This window comes from Chiloscyllium plagiosum, unplaced genomic scaffold (genome assembly GCF_037043375.1).
Source record: "Chiloscyllium plagiosum isolate Xiang-an unplaced genomic scaffold, Cpla_swu_hap1 HiC_scaffold_29, whole genome shotgun sequence".
NCBI classification, from domain to species: domain Eukaryota; kingdom Metazoa; phylum Chordata; class Chondrichthyes; order Orectolobiformes; family Hemiscylliidae; genus Chiloscyllium; species Chiloscyllium plagiosum.
The window spans coordinates 53,090,857-53,114,575 of NW_028270167.1; positions in this window are offsets into that span (position 1 = coordinate 53,090,857).

Sequence of the window (23,719 nt, forward strand, 5' to 3'; positions counted from 1 at the left end):
GGGATCCTCAGTGGAGAGCTCTCTAGGTGAGAGTCCTCCCCCTTTCTCTCGGGGATCTGGAGTGGAGGGTGTTGCATGCAGCTGTCCCCTACAATCACATTACGGTGGCTCATGGACTCCCAGCCCAACTGCTTGTTCTGTGGTGCTGTAGAGTCCAGAGACCATGTATATTTGGGGTGTGGGCATTTGCACTTCCTTTTTGATTTTCTTAAAAACCTTCTCCTCTGTTTCTGGTTGCACTTCAGCCCCACGCTTCTGATCTTTGGGCACCCGGTGTGGAGGGGGGTGGGTAGGTCAGAGGACCTCCTCGTGGGTCTGCTCCTGGGCCTGGCCGTAAGTAGGTCCAGGCAGTGGGCCGTGGAGGGGGGCGTTAGGGCCGATTGCCTGCTCCTCTTCCTCGGGTATGTTAGAGCCCGGGTGTCACTGGAGAAGGAGCACACGGTGTCCACCAACACCCTTGAGATTTTCAGGGAAAGGTGGGCACCACAGGGAGTGGAGTGTATTATTTCCCCCTCCAACTCTATTTTGATGTAATCCTTACCCTCCCCTTCACTGTTTGATCACGCAGCATTGCCCTTTGATGAGAAGGGCACTGCTTGTCACTGGTCACTCAGTGTTTCCTTTCTTCCTGATGGTGGAATATAAATAAAGATTGAAGCAATTGTTGTGCGACACAGGTTCTGACACCTGCACGCAGGGGTGCTGGGGAAAAATAAGCACCACCGCGATTGGGTGGTAATGTGGGGGGGCGGAGAAAGAAAAAGAAATCCCATTGAATTCACCCTCACCCTATTTGCCAAAGCTATCTCATGTCCCATTTTTATTTCCCTGATTTCCCTCATGTATACTTCTACTGCCTTTATACTCTTTTAGAGATTCTCTCGATCCCGGCTGTCTATATCTGACATACGCTTGAAAAAAACCTTATTCTTGAACAAAACCTCATTTTCTCTGGTCTTCCAGCATTCCCTACACCTACCAGTCTTGCCCTTCACCCTAACAGGAACATACTGTCTCTGGATTCTCATTATCTCATTGTTGAAGGCTTCCAACTTTCCAGCCGTCCTTTACCTGTGAATACCCACCTCCAATCTACTTTTGAAAGTTCTTGCCTAATGTCATCAAAATTGGCCTTCTTCTAAATTTAGAACTTTAACTTTTAGATCCGGTCTGTCTTTTTCCATCAATATTTTAAAACTGCCTGATTTGGAGGTGCTGGTATTGTACTGGAGTGGACAAAGTTAAAAATCGCACAACACCAGGTTATAGTCCAACAGGTTTATTTGGAAGCACTAGCTTTCGGAGCACCACTCCTTTATTAGGTATAACCACCTGATGAAGGAATGCTGCTCTGAAAGCTAGTGCTTCCAAATAAACCTGTTGGACTATAACCTGGTGTTGTGTGATTTTTAACTTTATTTTAAAACTAATAGAATTATGGTCCCTGGCCCCAAAGTGCTCCCCCACTGATACCTCAGTCACCTGCCCTGCTTTATTTCCCAAGAGTCGGTCAAGTTTTGCTCTTCTTTCAGTAAGTACATCCACATACTGAATCAGAAAAAAATCTTGTACACACTTAACAAATTCCTCTCCAACCAAGTCCTTAACACTATGGCAGTCCCAGTCTAAGCTTTGGAAAGTTAAAAATCCCCTACCATTACCACCCTATTATTCTTACAGATAACTGAGATCTCCTTACAAGTTTGCTTCTCTATTTCCCATTAACGTTTGGGAGTCGACAGTAAAATCCTAATCAGGTGATTATTCCTGTGAGTACATCCTGGGAAATTATTCCCTCCCTACCGGCATTGTGGGTCAACCCACAGCAAGTGGACTGCAGTGATTCAAGAAGGCAGCTCACCACCACCTTCTCAAGGACAAATAGTGATGGGCTGTCAGTGCTGGCCAGCCAGAGACACCCATTGTCCCATAAATGAATAAAAAAGAAGCAATTTGGGTGGAACCGAGAAATAAGATAGGGATAATCACCTTAAGTATAGCCGTAATATTATCCCTAATCAAAATAAACGCCACTCCCTCCCCTCTCTTGCCCCCTTTCAATCATTCCTCTTGCATATATTACCCTGGAACACTAAGGCTGCCAGTCCTGTCCATCTCTGAGCCACGTCTCTGGAATTGCAATGATATCCTAGTCCCATGTTCCTAACAATGCCCTGATTTGTAATGCCACTTGCATTGAAATAAATGCAGTTTTATTTCTCAGTCCTACCTCGTTCTCTGCTCTGTTCCTGCCTGCCCTGGTGTAATTGACAAGCTCGTCTTCCCAACTATACCAGTCTCAGACTGATCTCTTTCCCCACTATCTCCCTGGGTATCAATTCCAAACCCCTCCGCCCCCAACCCAAGCAGCTCGAGCAAATCTCCCCATCAGTATATCAGTCCCCTTGCAATTCAGGTGCAACTGTTCCTTCTTGTACAGGTCTCTTCTACCCCAGAAGCGATTCCAATGATTCAAAAATGTGAATCCTTTTCCCCTCCACCAGCTCCTCAGCTACACATTCATCTGCTCTACCCTCCTGTTCCTACTCCCACTGGGACACGGCACTGGGAGTAATCCAGATATTACTGCTGTCGGAGTGACCGCTGTCTCTGAGACAAGAAGACTCTGAAGGCCTGGGCAATTCAGCAGGAACAGCAGTTTATTCCAGCGGGAATCGATTACAGCCAGGAGAGGAACTCCAGACCATCACACAGGGCAATCCAGCTCTCTCTGTCAAACACCCGCACATTACCATTCTTACACTTACTGACATCAAAGTTATGTCAGTCTACAAACTAACTGTTCGTGTGCAGTTGATCATATCAAGTCCACAAGTCAACCAACTGGGTGATGATTACATCAGGTCTGTAAATCAGTTGGCCAGGCAGTTAATTCCATCAGGTCTGTAAATTAATTACATCAAATTAATAATCCAATTAACTCGACATTTTGATGACATCAGGTCACTGACTGTTACATATCTACCGGTCAGATTCAAACACACGGTGCCTGATCACTGATGTGGTCACTTGGTTATATTGTAACCTTTGTCCCTGAATATCCTGTGATCTGCTGAGGATCTGCCCTGCTCACCCATATCAGTTAATCATTCCCAATGTCTCCGTGGGCGAGCTGGCCTGGCTTTACTGATGCAGAGAGTCAATCACCTTCAAACATCTTATTCTATGGGTTCGTGAGATATTGTACTGTATGTTTCTTTATTTTTATATTAAGGCCCCGTTATTTGCCAACCCACTCACAATCGCTCGGTGTTTACTCCTTCCACATTTTATTCAGACATTCATCAAACTGTGGTCTCCCCACTCCCCAGCGCACTATCTCACCCGAAACTATGAAAAGATGAGAATACTAATCCCCCTCAGAACCATCTACCGGGACTTGAACAGCTTGCAGGACATCAAACAAGTTCTCTCCATCAGCACGGACCTGTTAGATACAGATTGAATGGGGTCTCTGTCCCCTTTAAGAAAGTTACTGTCAAATAGCGCTTCCGTGAAATGGAATGAATGAGGGAGGAGACAGACAATAGGGAGTGAAATCTCAAAACCCAGCCGCGGGAATCCGTTTACTAAGCCCTCTGCTTTTATTAAGTACATCTATAATTTCTGATTTAGTTAAATCATATAAGCCTGATATTCTTTCTCATACACTCTACCCTAAAAGGACTCACACCCTCACCCCCCTCCTACAACTACCCTCCGGAATCGACTTTTTAAGTTCCTGCCTAAATTCCTATTTTCTCTCCTCAGAACCTCGTCCTTTTCCCATCCTGTATCATGGGTTCCAATGTGTACAGCAACATCCTGCTGGTCCCTCTCCCCTTTGGGAATATTCTGCACCCTCTCTGAGATAGTTCTGAATTGTCTGTAGTGAGGGGATATTTGAATAACTGCCTGGACCCAGTTTGGAAGCTCTCTGGACAGATTTCAGAGCCCATCATTGACTCACTCTTTATTGGAGGGACAGTGAGGTGCAGCAGCACTATATTTGAATTTAGGCCATTCCGAAGCCGTTTTCAATGTATTTGGTTGGGCAGTGTGTTGGGAAGGTGACCCAGCTGGTTACTGCAGTTACTGAATTGAGAAATAATCGGGTGTGTACTCTGATTATTGAAGCAAACGAGAACTAAATTTAGTTCCGCTTGATTTTAAAATTGAAAGAAATCAAGAGGTGTTAACGCTTTCTTGTATAACACTTAAAACTGACCCGCAGTATATTCCTCACAGACTAATCGAGCAACAATCGAACATAGTCACACTCACAGAATCCCACTTTACAGACAATGTCCCAGACAACACAATGACCATCTCAGGGCAGGTCCTGTCCCACTGGCAGGACAGAGCCAGCAGAGGGAACAGCTCCGTGGGATACAGTCAAGAGGGCTGTGCTCTGGAAGTGCTCAGCATTAATGCCAGACCCCATGAAGCCTCATGACATCAGGTTAAACACGGACACGGAAACATTCTGTGTGTCTTAAAAAGTATTAAGGTAAATAAGTCCCTGGGTCCTGATGGGATCGATCCCAGAATATTGAGGGAGACAAGAGAACAAATTGCTGCAGCATTGACAGACATCTTTGAATTCTCTCTGGTCACAGGTGAGGTCCCAGAGGCCTGGAGAATAGCTGATGTTGTCCCATTGTTGAAGAAGGGTAGCAGGGATAAGCCTGGGAATTACAGGCCTGTGAGCCTTATGTCAGTGTAGGGAAATGATTGGAAAATATTCACACGGACAAGATCTATTTGCATTGAGAAGAAAATGGATTTATTAGTGACAGACAGCATGGTTTTGTGAGGGAGAGGTCGTGCCTCACTAACTTGACCATGTTTTTTAAGGAGATGATGAAGATGATTGATGAGGGAAAACCAGTTGATGTTGTCTACATGGATTTCAGTAAAACCTTTGACAAGGTCCCTCATGGCAGACTGGTACAAAAGGTGAAGTCACATGGTATCGGGGGTGAGCTGGCAAGATGGATTTTCCTATTTAGAACTGACTCAATCATAGGAGACAGAGGGGATGGTGGAGAATGCTTTTCAGAATGGAGGGCTGTGACTAGTGGTGTTCACAGGGATCAGAGCTGGGACCTCTACTGTTCATGGCCTTTATAAATAATTTGGAGGAAAATGTGACGAGTCTAATTAGTATGTTTGTGGAAGATACAAAGATTGGGACGATACAAAGATTGGTGGATTTGCGGATAATGAGGAGGATTGTCAGAGGATACAACAGAACATAGATCAGTTGGAGGCATGGGCAGAAAAATGGCAGATGGAGTTTAATCTCAACAAATGTGAGGTGATGCATTTTGAAAGGTCAACTACAGCTGGCAATTATATAGTGAATGGCAGAACCCTTCGGAGCATTAATATGCAGAGGGATCTGGGTGGACACATCCACAGATCACTAAAGGTGGCAGTGTCACAGTGTCATAGAGTCATAGAGATATGCAGCATGGAAACAGACCCTTTCATCCAACTCATCCATGCCATCCCAAAACAATCTCGTCCCACCTGCCAGCACCTGGCACATATCCCTCCAAACCCTTCCTATTAACATACCCATCCAGATGCCTTTTCAATGTTGCAATTGTACTAGCCACCACCACTTCCTCTGGCAGCTCATTCCATTTACGTAAAACTCTCTGAATGAAAAAGTTGCTCCCTAGGTCTCTTTTATATCTTTCCCCTCTCACCCTAAACCTATGCCCTCCTATGTTCTGTACTCCCACACCCCAGGGAAAAGACTTTGTTTATTTATCCTATCCATGCCCCTCATGATTTTATAAACCTCCATAAGATCACCCCTCAGCCTTCGACGCTCCAGGGAAAGAAGTCCCAGCCTATTCAACCTTTCCCTATAGATCAAATTCTCCAACCCTGGCAACATCCCTTCAAATCTTTACTAAACCCTTTCAAGTTTCACAACATCTTTCCAATAGAAAGGAGACTGGAATTGCACACAATATTCCAGCAGTGCCTTAACCAATGTCCTAGAACATAGAAACATAGAAAAAATACAGCGCAGTACAGGCCCTTTGGCCCTCGATGTTGCGCCGATCCAAGCCCACCTAACCTACACTAGCCCACTATCCTCCATATGCCTATCCAATGCCCGTTTAAATGCCCATAAAGAGGGAGAGTCCACCACTGCTACTGGCAGGGCATTCCATGAACTCACGACTCGCTGAGTAAAGAATCTACCCCTAACATCTGTCCTATACCTACCATCCCTTAATTTAAAGCTATGCCCCCTCGTAATAGTTGACTCCATACGTGGAAAAAGGTTCTCATGGTCAACCCTATCTAAACCCATAATCATCTTGTACACCTCTATCAAGTCACCCCTAAACCTTCTTATCTCTAATGAAAACAGCCCCAAGTGCCTCAGCCTTTCCTCATACGATCTTCCTACCATACCAGGCAACATCCTGGTAAACCTCCCCTGCACCCGTTCCAGTGCCTCCACATCATTCCTATAGTATGGCGACAAAAACTGCACACAATACTCCAGATGCGGCCGCACCAGACTCTTATACAACTGCAACATGACCTCAGGACTCCGGAACTCAATTCCTCTACCAATAAAAGCCAGTACGCCATATGCCTTCTTCACTGTACTATTTACCTGGGTAGCAACTTTCAGAGATCTGTGTACATGGACACCAAGATCCCTCTGCTCATCCACACTACCAAGTATCCGACCAGTACCCCATCTTTTTGTTACTCTTACCAAAGTGAATCACCTCACACTTACCTACATTGAACTCCACTTGCCACCTTTCTGCCCAGCTCTGCAGCTTATCTATATCCTACTGTAACCTGACACATCCTTCCTCACTGTCAACAACTCCACCGACTTTCGTATCATCTGCAAACTTGCTCACCCAACCTTCTAGCCCCTCCTCCAGGTCATTTATAAAAATGACAAACAGCAATGGTCCCAAAACAGATCCTTGCAGAACACCGCTCGTAGCTGCACTCCAAGATGAACCTTTACCATCAACTACTACCCTCTGTCTTCTTCCAGCCAGCCAATTCCTAATCCAAACCTCCAACTCACCCTCAATGCCATACCTCCGTATTTTTTGCAGTAGCCCACCATGGGGAACCTTATCAAACGCCTTACTAAAATCCATATACACCACATCTACCGCTTTACCCTCGTCCACCTCCTTAGTCACCTTCTCAAAGAATTCAATAAGGTTTGTGAGGCACGACCTGCCCTTCACAAAACCATGCTGACTATCCTTGATCACATTATTCCTATCCAGATGTTCATAAATCCTATCCCTTACAATTCTCTCTAAGACTTTGCCCACAACAGAAGTGAGACTCACCAGCCTATGGCTACTAGGGTTATCCCTACTCCCCTTCTTGAACAAGGGAACCACATTTGTGAGCCTCCAGTCTTCTGGCACTATTCCTGTAGACAACGAGGACATAAAAATCAAGGCCAATGGCTCTGCCATCTCCTCCCTTGCTTCCCAGAGAATCCTAGGATAAATGCCATCAGGCCCAGGGGACTTATCTATTTTCACCCTTTCCAGAATTTCCAACACCTCTTCCCTACATACCTCAAAGCTGTCCATTCTAATTAATTGTGACTCAGTATTCACATCAGCAACAATGTCCTGTTCCTGGGTGAATACTGACGAAAAGTATTCATTCTGTGTCTTCCCAATCTCTTCAGCCTCCACACGCAACTTCCCACTACTATCCTTGACTGGACCTATTCCTACCCTAGTCATTCTTTTATTCCTGACATACCTATAGAAAGCCTTTGGGTTTTCCCTAATCCTACCAACTAAGGACTTTTCATGTCCCCTCCTTGCTGCTCTTAGCTCTCTCTTCAGATCCTTCCTGGCTACCTTATAACTCTCAATCGCCCCAATTGAACCTTCACGCCTCATCTTTACATAGGCTGCCCTCTTCCCTTTAACAAGGGATTACAATTCCTTATTAAACCACGGCTCCCTCACACGACCCTTTCCTCCCTGCCTGACAGGTACATACTTATCAAGGACACTCAATAGTTGCTCCTTGAACAAGCTCCACATATCAATTGCACCCTTCCCTTGAAGCCTACTTTTCCAAGCCACGCATCCTAAGTCGTGCCTAACCGCATCATAATTTCCCTGCCCCCAGCTATAACTCTTGCCCTGCAGTGCACACTTATCCCTCTCCATCACTAGAGTAAAAGTCACCGAATTGTGGTCACTGTCCCCAAAGTGGGAGACGTTTGAAGGGGTGTGGGCCAGATGCTGGCAAATGGGACTTGATTGATTTCATCTAATACAATTATTCTCTCTCATTTAGTCTGAAAATCCCCTTTTCAAATGAAGGAATACTCACAGAGCTCCCATCTGCAGCATATGAGACAATGCTGAAGCAAACCAATATTTTGTTCCTCCTTCATTCAGCTTGAATAGTATGTTCTATTTCGATATTCAAGTAATTCTCCTTTTTTGAACAAGGCTGAACTAATCCCACTAATTATCCCTCTAATCTGCAAGGGCACATGGCAATGCTGCAGTTGGGAATTTGCCACACAGGGATTGACATTCTTAAGAGATCATAAAGTGCATTAGGCCTGCATTCTATAGGCCAAGAACTCATGGGAAAGCTACGTAAAAATAAATTTTCAGGGAGTTTGTGCAAAAGTTTATCTACTGTAAAGTAGTGATGGTAGGAGTCATTTTGGGAAAGCAAATATTAGCAGGAATTATACACTTAATGGTAAGGTCCTGGGGAGTGTTGCTGAACAAAGAGACCTTGGAGTGCAGGTTCTTGCACCTTGAACGTAGAGTTGCAGGTAGGATATGATAGTCAAGAAGGCGTTTGGTATGCGTTCCTTTATTCGTCACAGTATTGAACACAGGAGTTAGTTGCAGCTGTACAGGACATTGGTTAGGCCACTTTTGGAATATTGTGTGCAGTTCTGCTCTCCTTCCTTTTAAAAGGATGTTGTGAGTCTTGAAAGGGGTCAGAAAAAATTCACAAGAATATTGCCAGGGTTGGAGGATTTGAGCTGCAGGGAGAGGTTGAACAGGCTGGGGCTGTTTTCCCTGGAGCGTCGGAGGCTGAGGGGTGACTGTATAGAGGTTTATAAATTCATGAGGGGCATGGATAGGATAAACAGACAAATGGGGTGGGGGAGTCCAGAATTAGACGGCATAGGTTTAGGGTAAGAGGGGAAAGATATAAAAGAGACCTAAGGGGCAACGTTTTCACACAGAGGGTGGTACATGTATGCAATGAGCTGCCAGAGGATGTGGTGGAGGCTGGTACAATTGCAACATTTGAAAAGGCATCTGAATGGGTATATGAATAGGAAGGATTTGGAGGAAGATGGGCCGAGTGCTGGCAGGTGGGGCTAGATTGGGTTGCGATATCTGGATGAGTTGGACCGAAGGGTCTGTTTCTGTGCTGTACATCTCTATGACCCAATGACCCGATGACCCTAAATGAGCGGAGTGGACAAGCTCGATCTCAGGTGTCCTGTTTCACCTCTATCTTGGAATTGTCGCTATTTTAAAATTACTATTTTAACTGCAGTGTAAGAATAAAGTGCGTGTTGCTTCAAGCTTATCAATTTGTCCAATTGAATTGCCTCTGGAACACAATGACTTACACTTGCCTTTAGAAAATAAGAAATAACTATTCTTTTGCTAGTTATTCTTACTCGTTTTTACTTAAAGAACCTCTTTGGATGCAATCTAACCTTCTCAGCCAAGGTCATCCCATGCCGCCTTTTTGTTTCCTGATTTCTTCTTCAGTAAAACCCTGCATCCCCTGTATACATCCAGGGATTTCCTTGGTCCCAGCTGCCGGTACCTCAGCCATATCTCATTCGTTTTCTGGTCAAAGCCTCAATATCTCTTGTCATTCAGGGTTCCCTATTCCTGTCAACCTTACCTTTCACCTTCATAGGAACATATAGACCTTGAACTCCAGCGAGCTCACTTTTAAAGGCCTCCCACTTGCAGGAGGTCCCTTTACCTGCAAACAAATTACTCCAATCAGCCCCTGCGAGCTCGTGTCTAATTCCATCAAAATTCACCTTTCTCCAATTTAGAACTTGAACCTGTGGACCAGTTCTTCTCAATAACTACTTTAAAATTAATAGGACTGGTCCCAAAGTGCTCCCCCACTATCACCTCCATCACCTGTCCTGCCCTATTTCCCATGAGTAGGTCGAGTTTCGTCCCTTCCTGAGTAGGATCCTCTATGTACTGCTTGAGGAAACTTTCATGAATGCATTTAATAAATTCATTTGCTCGCTTGAACCTATTCCACTCTTTCATAAGTTTATGGCTGATAAGTCTATGTTTTGCGTTCCCATCTACCCAATGTAACCTTAGATTCTTGTTATGCAAGGAAATAAATCTACCTGTGACTTTAAAATGTCCACTGTCCTCACCTCTCCCACTTTCTGGGACAGACAATTCCAAAGTTACACACCCGAACAAAGAATTCTCTTCATCTCCGTCCAAAACGTGTGACCCCTCACTAATTTTATAAACATGGTCCCCAATTCTGAACTCACCCACAAGAAGAAACATCCATTCCACATTCACTGTGTCAAGATCATTAAGACCCTTTATACAGTTTGATCAGATCACTCTTAACTCGTCTAAACTCCAGCAGAAACAAACCCAGTCTGAGCACCTATCCCGATTGCACAAGCCATTCATTCAAAGTATTCATCGAGTAAACCTCCTCTGAACTGTCTTCAATGCATTTACATCCTCTTTCAAAATAAGGGACTGTTGACGTGAATTATACGGTCAGGGTTAAATAGACATTATTATACCGTAGTAATAGAAAAACAGCAGGTTTCAATTAATGAACCTTGTACCAAGTGAACCTTATGCATCCTCGAGGTTAGTGTCAGCAAGAGTCTACAAACAGCAGTTAGTGCCATCAAGTCATTCCAGATAGGCTTGGGGCCAGAAGAGGTTTAGAGGCAGGGAGGTGATGGTCACTGACAAGGGATGGGGCAAAACATTGACAGACAGGGTGGGTGGCACGGTGGCACAGTGGTTAGCACTGCTGCCTCACAGCGCCTGAGACCCAGGTTCAATTCCCGCCTCAGGCGACTGACTGTGTGGAGTTTGCACATTCTGCGTGGGTTTCCTCCGGGTGCTCCGGTTTCCTCCCACAATCCAAAGATGTGCAGGTCAGGTGAATTGGCCATGCTAAATTGCCCGTAGTGTTAGGTAATGGATAAATATAGGGGTATGGGTGGGTTGCACTTCGGCGGGTCGGTGTGGACTTGTTGGGCCGAAGGGCCTGTTTCCACACTGTAATGTAATGTAATCTAATCTAATCTAATTTACTAAATGATCTCTGACCGAATTAACAACCTCTTTTAAGACTCTGGGATGAAGACAGAAGGTGATGAGACCTATTATCAGTTTGACTGAGTCCAGCCTCCTTAGTGGCTGTAATTACATTGTGTTCATCCCTCCCTCCTACTTCCTGACTTACAGTTGGGTTGACACTGAGGAGTACATGCAGTATTCTCCAGGGAGATGCTTGCTCATGCATGGGTGAATGCGATTGGTTGAAGTGTTTCAATCATGCATCTTCTTTCCATGTCTGCTCAGTTTCACTGGATGTTGAGATTTGGAGGGATAGAGTGAGGGTGGGAGAGAAAGTCTGAGGGTGAGAGAGAGATTGTGAGCTGGAGAAGAGAGAGATTGATGTTCAGTCTGATGGTGGTTGGGGCTGGTGGAGGTGGTGCGGAGAATGGTGGTGATGTTCAGACTCAGAGAGGAGGGGAGAGGGTGAGGGAGATTGGGATGATGATGCAGACAATCTGGAACTGTGCATGTGCTCAGTTCTGAGTCAGCATGCAGACACAGTTGGCCTGAAGTTTCAATGTCAGCAAAACAGTGTCTTACCACTATTACCGAAATGCTTTTTGTAATTTCTATAGTGAAGATAGAAGCAAAGTACTTATTCATTTAATTCGCCATTTCCTTAACATCTATGGATGAAGGATTTATGCCTGAAACATCGATTCACCTGCTCCTTGGATGCTGTCTGACCTGATGTGCTTTTCCAGCTCTGCACTTTTTGCCCCCTATCATCTACCAATAACTCCATATTCTCACTCCCTAGAGGAGTGACACTCACATTGCGTACATGTTTTGTTTTTAAACACCCATGGAAACTCTTGCTTTGTTGTTATTAAGATTTTGAGTTGGGTTCTGAGATTCCAATTTCCTCCTTCTAATTAACCGTTTCTCTGCCATGCTTTATTTTCTAATCAATCATCTGACCTGCCATCCATCTTTGCAATATCCTCAAGTTGGACGGTTTCTTCAATTTTTCAGTCAACCACAGAAAGCGAGTCCTTCCTTTAAAGTCTCTTGTTTCAGTCAGAATATACTTCATTTGAATATTCTGAGGTATCCTCTTAAATCTCTGCCATCACTGTCTCTACTGATCTCTCTCTGAGCCAGTTATGCCATTCACTTCAGCTGGCTTCGTTTACAAGCCCGCAGAGTGGACCTTGTTTAATTTTGAAATACTTACCTCAGAGTCAATCTTCTTCCATTCAAATTGGATATAAAATTGAATTATATTGTGATGGCTGCTACGTAGGAGAGCCTTTACACTGAGATTGCTTCATAAATCCTGTCACATTACACAGTATCAATAAGATGATAATAACAACCTTCTGTCTGGTTGCTTCAGAACACGCAGCTTTAAGATACGTTCTCGAAGGTCATCAATAACCTCTCATCCACGTTACTGCTGCCAACCTGATTTACACAGTCTTTGTGTAGATTCAAGTCAGCAATGATGATTGCCATCTCACTATCACAAGCAGCCAATATGTCTTCATGTCTAACATCAGGGGGCCTATCGATCAGCCCCTTGAGTGGCTGCTTTCCCCTAACTGTCCTCATGCTGTATTTATTTACATCAATGTGTGCTATGGATTTGTTTAAGTTGACACAAAAGCTGCCCACTTTCAGATACAGAGCTAATATTTTGATTTGTTTAAATACAAACATATTGGACAGGCTCATATGTACAGAAACCATTTATATTTGTATCTTGGGAAAACGGTCTGTCTTTATGTTGTCCATCAAAAGAAGCCAAAGTCTTTTCAACAGGGCAAATGAGAGGGATTTAAATTGCATGCACATTTCCAAAACACAAACTTTCATGTCTGGAAACTGAGCTGTCTGAGTTGATGTTACTCAGCAAATGAAGATTAAAATATCTGCTCCAAAATGGGGATGGCAGAGCTGCTTATTGAAGCCAGTGGAGAGAAAGTAGAGTTAACATTTCAAGTCCAATTCTGCAAAAGGGTCAAAATGTTAACTCCATGGGTCTGGCAGCATTTGTAGAGAGAATGCAGAGAGAAATATCCAGCAATTTCTATTTGTGTCTCAGATTTCCAACATCCACAGTTCTTTCTTTTATATTATTGAAAATAGTGACTGTCCATTTGATTATCTCCTGTTTGCAATATCTAATTTATCCAGACTGCATCATAATCCAAACTTTTAGCACCAAATGCCAATGAGCATTCAATGGGCATTCAATACTGTCTCACATGCCACCTGACTTACTGTCTGTCTGGCCTGTTGCATTAGCCCTTGAGTAAGTCAGTTACGCAGCACAGCAACAAAGAGAGTCAGTATTTCACAAGTTTACAGGTGGACAACAGACTTATTAAGTGTTAGTCTCTGTCTCGTAGTGATTGGTTATTTGAACATTTTATATTGGACAATTGCTGAGCATTCAGGTCCTTGATAACCAAATAAAATGGAAGGAACTGCAGATACTGTAAATCAGAAACAAAAACAGAAATTGCTGGAAAAGCTCAGCAGGTCTGGCAGCATCTGTGAAGAGAAATCAGAGTTAACGTTTTGAATCCAGTGACCAGAAACCAAACTTTGGTCTCAAGAATTCTGGTTGGAAATCCATCAAATGTGACAATTCTGTCCCCGACCCAGAGTTCTGACCTCTGAAACTCTCCAGAGCAACTTGATGGAATGTGACTGTGACAGATTCATCGCACATAATCATGGAATTCTGTCGCTCAGCTGATACAGAGCTGCAATCTTCACAGAAGATTGTTGTCAAATCTATGTGTTTCCTGAGTCACATCCTTCCTTCACATTTCAGAGGATGGCTTTGATAAATAAACGAAGATTGGATAATGCAGATTGCTGAGCTGGTACAAGGATGAGCTGGTCATTCTGCCTTGAGCGTATCCGGATCGTTGGGAAAAGGGGCAGTATAATCAGGCCTGACTCGATTGTGTCAATGCATTTCAATGGAGGTAATTGTGTCTGTTTCGGGGCAAAAGTTGGATGGTTGAGGTTGAATTGCAGAGTCCAGTTGGTGGGAGTAATTAGAATGTGTGGGTGGTGGTGTTTTCTGGTCAGTTCTGGTTTGGAGGATGGTTCTAACAGTCAAAGTGTTTGACAGGTCAGATAAGGGGAGGGTAAGGGGTGGGGCTGAAATCAGATGATCCATGATGTATGTTTGTAGTTTCAGAGGGTTCGGAGGGTCTGGAAGTTTGTGGGACTGGATCTGGAGGTTAGCTTACTCACTCGGTCACTGAGTATTCAGAAGGTAATGTGTGGGTTTGGATAGTAATCACATGGACAAAGGAACAGAATGATAGATGGGAAAGGGGACTCAGTGTGTGTGATGATGCTATCAGGACTGTTTAGTTACCCAATAGGTGGTTGAAGCCTAGATTTAGCAAACAGCTGCCAGGAAACTAACGAGGACTTTGCAATGTCTGTGACTGAAACTCAGTGCAGAAGGCAGAGGATTGCTTTGAAATGTCTAAATAAACCAAGGTAGGATATCACAGGCTGGGGACCTGGTACACAGGGAGCTGGGTGTTAAGCCTTGGGTGTTCTTGATGGTCAGGGAGACGGGTCGACAGAAGGTCATGGGAATTTGAAACATGCAAGTCATATCATCAGGATTTCCATATGTATCTTACTTACATAGCTAATCTTTAGTGATCCAGGGACCATGATAGTTCCAAAATATCCCATATCACTTCCATCTGTGTTTCAAATGTCAGCACAGGGAAAATATTCACTGTCCTGTGTCCTCAGCAAGATTTTATTGCTCACTGTACAAAGTATTTATTGTTGAAATAAAACAAATTCTAGAAACAGGTGCATTGTTCATTGCAGTTTTTATTATGTTCAGAGGGAAGGGCAGACTAAACTCAATGATGAAACATTCTTGCAATTAATTTATTTTGTTTATTTGCCTTGTTCTGAGCCAATGGAAATGCATTATTTTCAATTGTAGCTTGATTTGGCTTGGTAGCTGGGCTTTAATTTCAAAACCCTCATATTAATTCCCAAAATTTACACAGGCTTTAACTGCTTAAACTGTAGCCATTTGAGTAGGATCTGGCCCTTGTACAAAACTTGAACATGAACATCAGTCCTGAGCCACCAGAACAGAACTAGTGGGAGGTTCTGTCATTCAGAGACCTTAAATTGTCATGAAAACTGAACATTGAACTCAAAATGTTAACTCTGTCTGTCTTTATTTCCACAGACGCTGCAAACTTGCTGCATTCCCTCAGCACTTACTCTTTTTCCTTGTTTTAAATTGTCTCCCACCTGCACTCTCAAATGTCTTTATTGTTTAATGTATCAGCCATGGATTACTTGCAAACAGTATCCCCTAAGACACAGATATGAACAGCTTTATCTTCAGATCTGACTAAAGGCAAAAACTGTGCATGTTGGAAATCAAAACAAACATCGAAAATGCTGGAGAAACTCAGCAGGTCTGACAGCATCCGTGGAAAGAGAAACAGAGTTCTGAGGAACAGCCACACTAGACTCAGTGTTAACTCTGTTTCTCTTGTCACAGATGTTACCAGAGCCTCTGAATTTCTCAGGCATGTTTTGAATTTGATTCTTTCAGATCTCCAATTCCATCTGCAGTTGTTTGTTTTCCTTTCTATTTGCAATATATTATAAAATATTTCAAAACACAAAATAAAGTCCCATTTCCTATTCAAAAAGTGCAGTCATTCCAAAAACAAAAAAAAACTCAGCTGGTCTGGCAGCATCTGTGGAGAGAAATCAGGAGTTAATGTTTTGGGTGCAGTGATCCTTGCTTAGAACAAAATTAGATTAGATTAGATTAGATTAGATTACAGTGTGGAAACAGGCCCTTCGGCCCAACAAGTCCACACCGACCCACCGAAGCGCAACCCACCCATATCCCTAAATTTACCCCTTACCTAACACTACGGGCAATTTAGCATGGCCAATTCACCTGACCTGCACATCTTTGGGCTGTGGGAGGAAACCGGAGCACCCGGAGAAAACCCACGCAGACACGGGGAGAACGTGCAAACTCAACACAGTCAGTCGCCTGAGGCGGGAATTGAACCCGGGTCTCTGGCGCTGTGAGGCAGCAGTGCTAACCACTGTGCCACTGTGCTGCCCACAAGGTGGCACGGCCAAAAATCTGTCAACGATTTTTCTTACAAACGAGCACAATATAACAAATAACCATTAATATTCCAGGAGGCACATTCCACCTTTAAGTCATGGTTCCAGAAAGACCCGTAGTGTTAGATAATTATTAAGTTCTTTCAAATAATTAGGACAAAACATATTTGTCATTAGTTCGAAATCCCATACATTTTACACACACATATATTTTATGTCGAGTCTTTTGTAGCATCTCCCAGTTGAGGCGACCTGCAAATACATCCAAGCTGTCACTGATGCCTCTTTCTCCAGATTAGACTTGTTTGCATCATTCACCTGTAATTTGAAAATCAACAATGGTTATATGGTCATCATAGGCTAGTTTTTAAATCCAGATTTTATTGAATTCATATTTCACCATCAACTATGGTAGTATGCAACACCATGATTTCTAGAACAGTAGGTTAGTGCTCAGGATGACCACATGACAATAATGCCATAAGAAACAGGAACAGGAGTAGGTCCTTAAGCTCTTGATCCTGCTCCACCATTCAATAGGATCGTGACTGATCCAACATTCCTCATTTTCACCTTCCCTGGAAGCCTTGATTCCCTGACTGATCAAGAATCTATCCATCTCAGCCTTAAATATACACAAGGACTCTGCCCCCAAAGGGGGCACTGTGACAAGGACTTCCAAAGACTCAAAGAGAAGACATTCTTCCTCGTTTCAGTCTTAAACTGACATCCCTTGATTCTGAGACCATGCTTTCTGGTCCTAGACTCCCCCATGACGAGAAACCTCCTCTCAGCATTTTCCCTGTAAAACCCCTTAAGAATCCCATATTTTTCAGTTAGATCTTCTAAGTTCCAGTGAGTAGAGTCCCAAACTGTTTCGCATTTGCTATTTAGACAATGCCTGCTCTCTGAGGATTAGCCTCGTAGACCTTCTCTCAACTGCCTCCAATGAAATTACGAGGAGAAAGTGAGGACTGCAGATGCTGGAGATCAGAGCTGAAAATGTGTTGCTGGAAAAGCACAGCAGGTCAGGCAGCATCCAAGGAACAGGAGAATCGACGTTTCAGGCATAAGCCCTTCTTCAGGAATGAGGAAAGTGTGTCCAGCAGGCTAAGACAAAATGTCGGCCCTCACCTTGACCTCCCTCCACCTATCGCATTCCCATCGCCCCTCCCCCAAGTCCCTCCTCCCTACCTTTTATCTTAGCCTGCTGGACACACTTTCCTCATTCCTGAAGAAGGGCTTATGCCCGAAATGTTGATTCCCCTGTTCCTTGGATGCTGCCTGACCTGCTGTGCTTTTCCAGCAACACCTTTTCAGCTCCAATGAAATTTCCCCAAACAAAGGGACCAAAACTGCCCACATTACTCGAGACTGATAGAAGATAATAAAAGAATGATGGGTATTGATAGAGTTAATGCAGCTTGTCTTTTCCAAAGGGTGGGCATTTCAAGACATTTTGAAAGTGAGAGGAAAGAGATTTTAAAAAGATGAAGAACTTTCTTAATGCATAGGGTGCTTCGCATGTGGAATGAACTTCCTGAGAAAAGGGAGGGTGTGGGTACAATTATAAGAATTAAAAGACATTTGGATAAGTACATGAGTGGGAAAGGGTTGGAGGGCTATGGGCCAGGGGCAGGTGTAACGTGTTTAGTTTGGGATAATGTTCGGCAAGGCTTTGTTGCAACGGACGGTCTGTTTTCGTGTTGTATGACTCTATGTGGTCTCACCAGTAAGTCTTCCCTACTCTTACACTCCAATCTCCTTGAAATAAGGGTCTACGAATGTTATTAAGGTACTAGTGCGCCCCTGAGGCAACGGGAAAATGAAGTTACAACACTGCCCATGCTTCCACCAGGGCCATAGTTGAACAATCATAACTCAACCACTTCAAGATGAGTTAGAAGCTCCAATGGAGCATTGCAGTATAGATCAGAAATGGTGCACTATGTCTTTCCCAAGTGCAGTTGACAAACAGGGTGCGGACTGTCGGCAGAGGAAATAGGGGATCAGCAGTAATCTTCTGAGAGTGAAGATGAAGATAAAGATAAGGACATTGAACAGGGTGAACATACATGAGAGCAGACATACCTATATTGTAGGGTTATGCACTGTCAAAGACCAGAAAACAGAAAGAACTGAATTGCAACACACGTCTAGGATGAATAAACTAGGTTTAGACTTCCTCATGTATAATTGTTTTCGGTTATATGATAGCAACCATGGTTCAGGCAAAATACATGTGGACCAAGTTATTTTTGTAATCATCCAACATTCCTGTTGTTGAGTAAATGTTTTCTTAATCATATTAATGTATGCTTGGTGAAGGTAAAGGTAAAGTCCACATAGTCTGAGTCGACCATGGGTTGTTCTCATTACAGAGAGATATGTCCGCTCAGTTTGTACTGTCTAGTATCTACACATCATAGACCCTTCAAACTGTTGAGGAGATAGCAGCAGTCAGTGAGAAAGGGACACTAACATAGCTTGCTGCTAAAGTTCGATAGTTTTATAGCCTGCAGTCAAAACATGTAATTCAGTGTAATGTCATCTCTCACAATAGTAAGTTAAGAGCATTCCTGAGCATCCCGTGGGCGGCACGGTGGCACAGTGGTTAGCACTGCTGCCGTGGGCGGCACGGTGGCACAGTGGTTAGCACTGCTGCCTCGCAGCGCCAGAGACCCGGGTTCAATTCCCGACTCAGGCGACTGACTGTGTGGAGTTTGCACGTTCTCCCCGTGTCTGCGTGGGTTTCCTCCGGGTGCTCCGGTTTCCTCCTACAGTCCAAAGATGTGCAGGTCAGGTGAATTGGCCATGCTAAATTGCCCGTAGTGTTAGGTAATGGGTAAATGTAGGGGTATGGGTGGGTTTCGCTTCGGCGGGTCGGAGTGGACTTGTTGGGCCGAAGGGCCTGTTTCCACACTGTAATCTAATCTAATCTAATCTGAGGCATTTTATAAGAATGATCCCAGGAATGAAAGGCTTGTCACATGAGGAGTGGCTGAGGACTCTGGGTCTGGACTCAATGGAGTTCAGAAGAGTGAGGGAGATCTGATTGAAACTTACAGAATACATGTCTCACTAACTTGACTGAGTTTGTTCAGAGAAGTAACAAAGAGGATTGATGAGGGCAGAGCGGTAGACGCAATCTATGTGGACTTCAGTAAGGCGTTCGAAAAGGATCCCCATGGTAGACTGGTAAGCAAGGTTAGATCTCATGGAGTACAAGCAGAACTAGCCATTTGGATACAGAACTGACTTTGAAGGTAAAAGGCAGAGGGTGGTGGTGGAGAGTTGCTTTTCAGACTTGAGGCCTGTGACAGTGGTATGCCACAAGGATCGGTGCTGGGTCCACTGCTTTTCATCATTTATATAATGATTTGGATGTGAACATAGGGGATACAGTTAGTAAGTTTGCAGATGACACCAAAACTAGAGGTGTAGTGGATGGCAAAGAAGGTTACCTCAGAGTACAACAGGATCTTGATGAGATGTGCCAATGGGCTGAGGAGTGGTGCGTATATGGAATGAGCTGGTACAATTACAGCATTTGGATTGGTATATAACGAGGAAAGGTGCAGAGGGATATGGGCCAAGTGCATGGGTCAAGATTAGGTTAGGAGAACTGGTCGGCATGGACGATTGGATTGATGGGACTGTTTCTGCATTGTACATCTCTATGACTCTGTAACCCCTCCACCCAGTACACTCCTCCCTATCTCTGTAACCTCATCCAGCCCTGACACCTTCCCTAATTCCAGAACCTCCTTCACCCCCTACACCCCACCCTATCTCTGAAACCTCCTCCAGTCCCAATAACCCTCTCTTAGCTGTAACATCAATGCTCATTATCACTCCATGATGTCAGCCCTCCTGCGATTCCAGCCTCTTGACCATTCCCTAATTCCATCACTCCACTGGCCTTCAGCTGCTTGGGCCCTTCATGTTATCATCTCAGAAGACTTTGAGTAATTTGCATTTACTTTCTATGATGAATCCTGTCCATTTTTTCCTGGAAACAATGTTATACCTGTTGTGGATTTACTGGAGTAATTCAGGAAGGGTCCCTCAACCGCACCTTGTAAACCCAAAATCAATATCACCTTTAAGACAAGGCCAGCAATATGACGCAACACTACTCCTTCTGCAGTTACTCTCCACTTCACCCTTAATCCCAACTTTGAAATTAACCATCCTTCCTTCAGTTTTTCTGGGAAAGAATCCTGGAGCTCTCTCCCCATGTGACTTTGCATTTGTGGTCAGGGTTCTTAAAACACAAGGACAGTGGAGTTAAAGAGGAGAGTTCCTTATCATTTATGCCGTAGAGATTAGGGGGATGGGTAACAAGGCTGTCCCAGTCAGTGATGCCCACTTCATGTGAATCCACAAACAAGTATGTCATCGTGATGTTGCCATGGGAATGCACATTACATTCCTGTTCTGAGGGATACACAGGAACAGTAGGAAATGAGACTTGGTCAAATCAGTCAAAGAGCCAAAATGTTTCACATCAGTGTCCCAGTTAGATGTGGACAGTTACAAGGGGAGTCAGGGTGAAACAATGCCTGCTGGAGAGTGATGACCTTCATTGTTCAGCTCTCTGAATATTGGAGTTGGGATGGTGTGCTGAGGTTGGACAGGAAGTTGGTAAGACCAGTTCTGGAAGAATGTGTCCTGTTCTGCTCACGCTGCTGTAGGAAGGATATTATTAAACTGGAGACGGTTCAGAAAAGATTTACCAGGATGTTGCCAGGAGTGCAGGGTTTGAGATATAAAAATAGACTGGAGAGGCTGGGGACATTTTACAAAGAACATTACAGCACAGGAACAGGCCCTTCAACCTTCCAAGTCTACACTGACACATTTTGCCTTCCATATTAAAACTGTCTTCACTTACAGGATCCGTATTCCCTTGTTCCCTTCCTATTCATGCCTGCTGCTGGATGCTTCTTGAAAGCTACAATTGTGTCTGCTTCCATTGTCTGTTCTGGCAGTGTGTTCCATAAACTCACCACCCTTTCCATGATAAACATGCCTCACATATCTCTTTTAAACACCCCCCTGACCCCTCCACCTTGAACCTGTGTCCCCGAGAAACTGACTCTTCCACCCTGAGAAAAGGCCTCATACTTTCCACAGTATCCATGCCATTCACAATCTTATAAACTTCTATAAGGTCGCCCCTCAACCTCCTGCATTCTAGTGGAAACAAACCCAATCTATCCAATCTTTCTTCACAGGTAAAATCCCCCATTCCAGGCAATGTCCTGGTAAACATTTTCTGTCCCCTCTCTAAAGGATCCACATCCTTCTGGTTGGGTGATGATCAGAACTGTACGTGTTTTTCACTACAGCATAGAAAATTGAGGGGTGACCTTGTTGAGGTTTATAAAATCATGACAGTGATTGATAAGGTGAATGAGAAGGGTCTTTTCCCTAGTGTGGGGGAGTTCAGACTCAGGGCCATGTGTGTAAGGTCAGAGGAATACGATTTAAAGATTGAGGAGCAACTCTTTTTTCCTCAGAGTGGTTTGTGATGGAATAAACTTCCAGATGAAGTAATGTATGTGGGCACAGTTACAATGTTTAAAAGATGCCAGCTCTTGATGCCAGTCGTTTGTTTTTCTCCATTCTGTGCTACTGAATGCCCAAATTTCTGTGACATGCATTTCCGGAGGACTAACATGGCAAGGGAGTACACGTTAAATAGGAGGACCCTGGCAAGCACAGACGATCAGACGGATCCTGGTTTGTGTGTCCAGCCATCCGTGAAGGCGGCTGGATAGACAGGTAAGGGAATTAAGAAGGGTCAAACCCACTGAATACATGAGCAGGGAGGTGTCATGTTGGAGCTTTACAGGATTTTGGTGAGACTACAGCTGGAATACTGTGTGCAGTTCTGGTCATCGCATTATAGGAAGGATGTGATTGTACTGGAGGGGGGGCAAAGGAGATCCACCAGGATGTTGCATTAGATTGAGCATTGCCTAAACCTGCAGGAGTGTGTGTGTGTGTGTGGCTATGGTAACCCACACTGCCTGCACATCCCTGGACATTATGGGCAATTCAGCATGGCCAATCCACCTAACTTGAACATCTTTGAAATCAGAGCACCCGAAGGGTACCCAAGCAGACAACATGCAAAACTCCACACAGCCACCCAAGGCTGGAATCAAACTCAGGTTCCTGGCACTGTGCTCCAGCAATGCTAACCTCTGAGCCACTCTCGGCGAGGGGAATTTTTTTTTGATTCATATCAACTTGCTGTGCTCAGATTCACAGCTTTATTCTGAACGGTCAAATCACCATAATTCCAATTTCGCATCAGAGAGAGAGAGAGAGATGACGAGTGGTGAAGTTTGATTTAATTTGACTTACTATTGTCACTTTTTTTCAAATAAATTCATGGGATGGGGGCACCGTTGGCCAGGCCAGTGTTTATTGGCCATCCCTAATAGCCCAGAGGGCAGTTAAGAGTCACAGTACAAACAGGTAACCACCTTCCCGTCTCCTGGTCCTCTCTTCATCCAAGGGTTACCCCTCCCACATTGTTGAAAGAGCATCTCAGCTCAGGCTGGGGCGTGGGTTATTGGGCTTGGCTGGCTCTGTGTTCTCTCTGGTAATGGGTTCTCCGATCCAGACTGCACACCATCGCGATCCTCTCGTTTACTTCACCGGGCAACACCGGTCCAGGAACGGCCGGAGAGAAGCAGAGACCGGGGAAGGAAACGCATGTAGCCAGGCAGGCAGACAGACTGGAGCGAGAGGAGCCCGGACTCCGAGAGAGAAACAACGGAACATTGCTGGGTTTCATCCAGAGAAGGGCGGGAGGAGTTACTGAGAGAGACAGAGAGAGGGAGAGGAGTTACCGAGAGAGAGAGTTACCGAGAGAGGGAGGAGAGGAGTTACAGAGGGACAGAGAAAGAGAGAGAGAGACGTTAATGTGTGTGTGTGAGAGAGAGAGTGGAGTTACCGAGAGAGAGGGTTACCGAGAAAGGGAAGAGAGGAGTTACTGAGGGACAGAGAAAGAGAGAGAGGAGTTAATGTGGGTGTGTGTGTATGTGTGTGTGTGTGAGAGAGAGAAGTTACAGAGAGAGAGAGGAACGAGAGAGAGAAGTTACAGAGGGAGAGAGGAGTTACTGAGGGAGAGGGATGAGTTAGTGGAGGAGAGGGATTACAAAGGGATAGGGGTTATTAGAGGGAGAGGGGTTACAAAGGGGTCA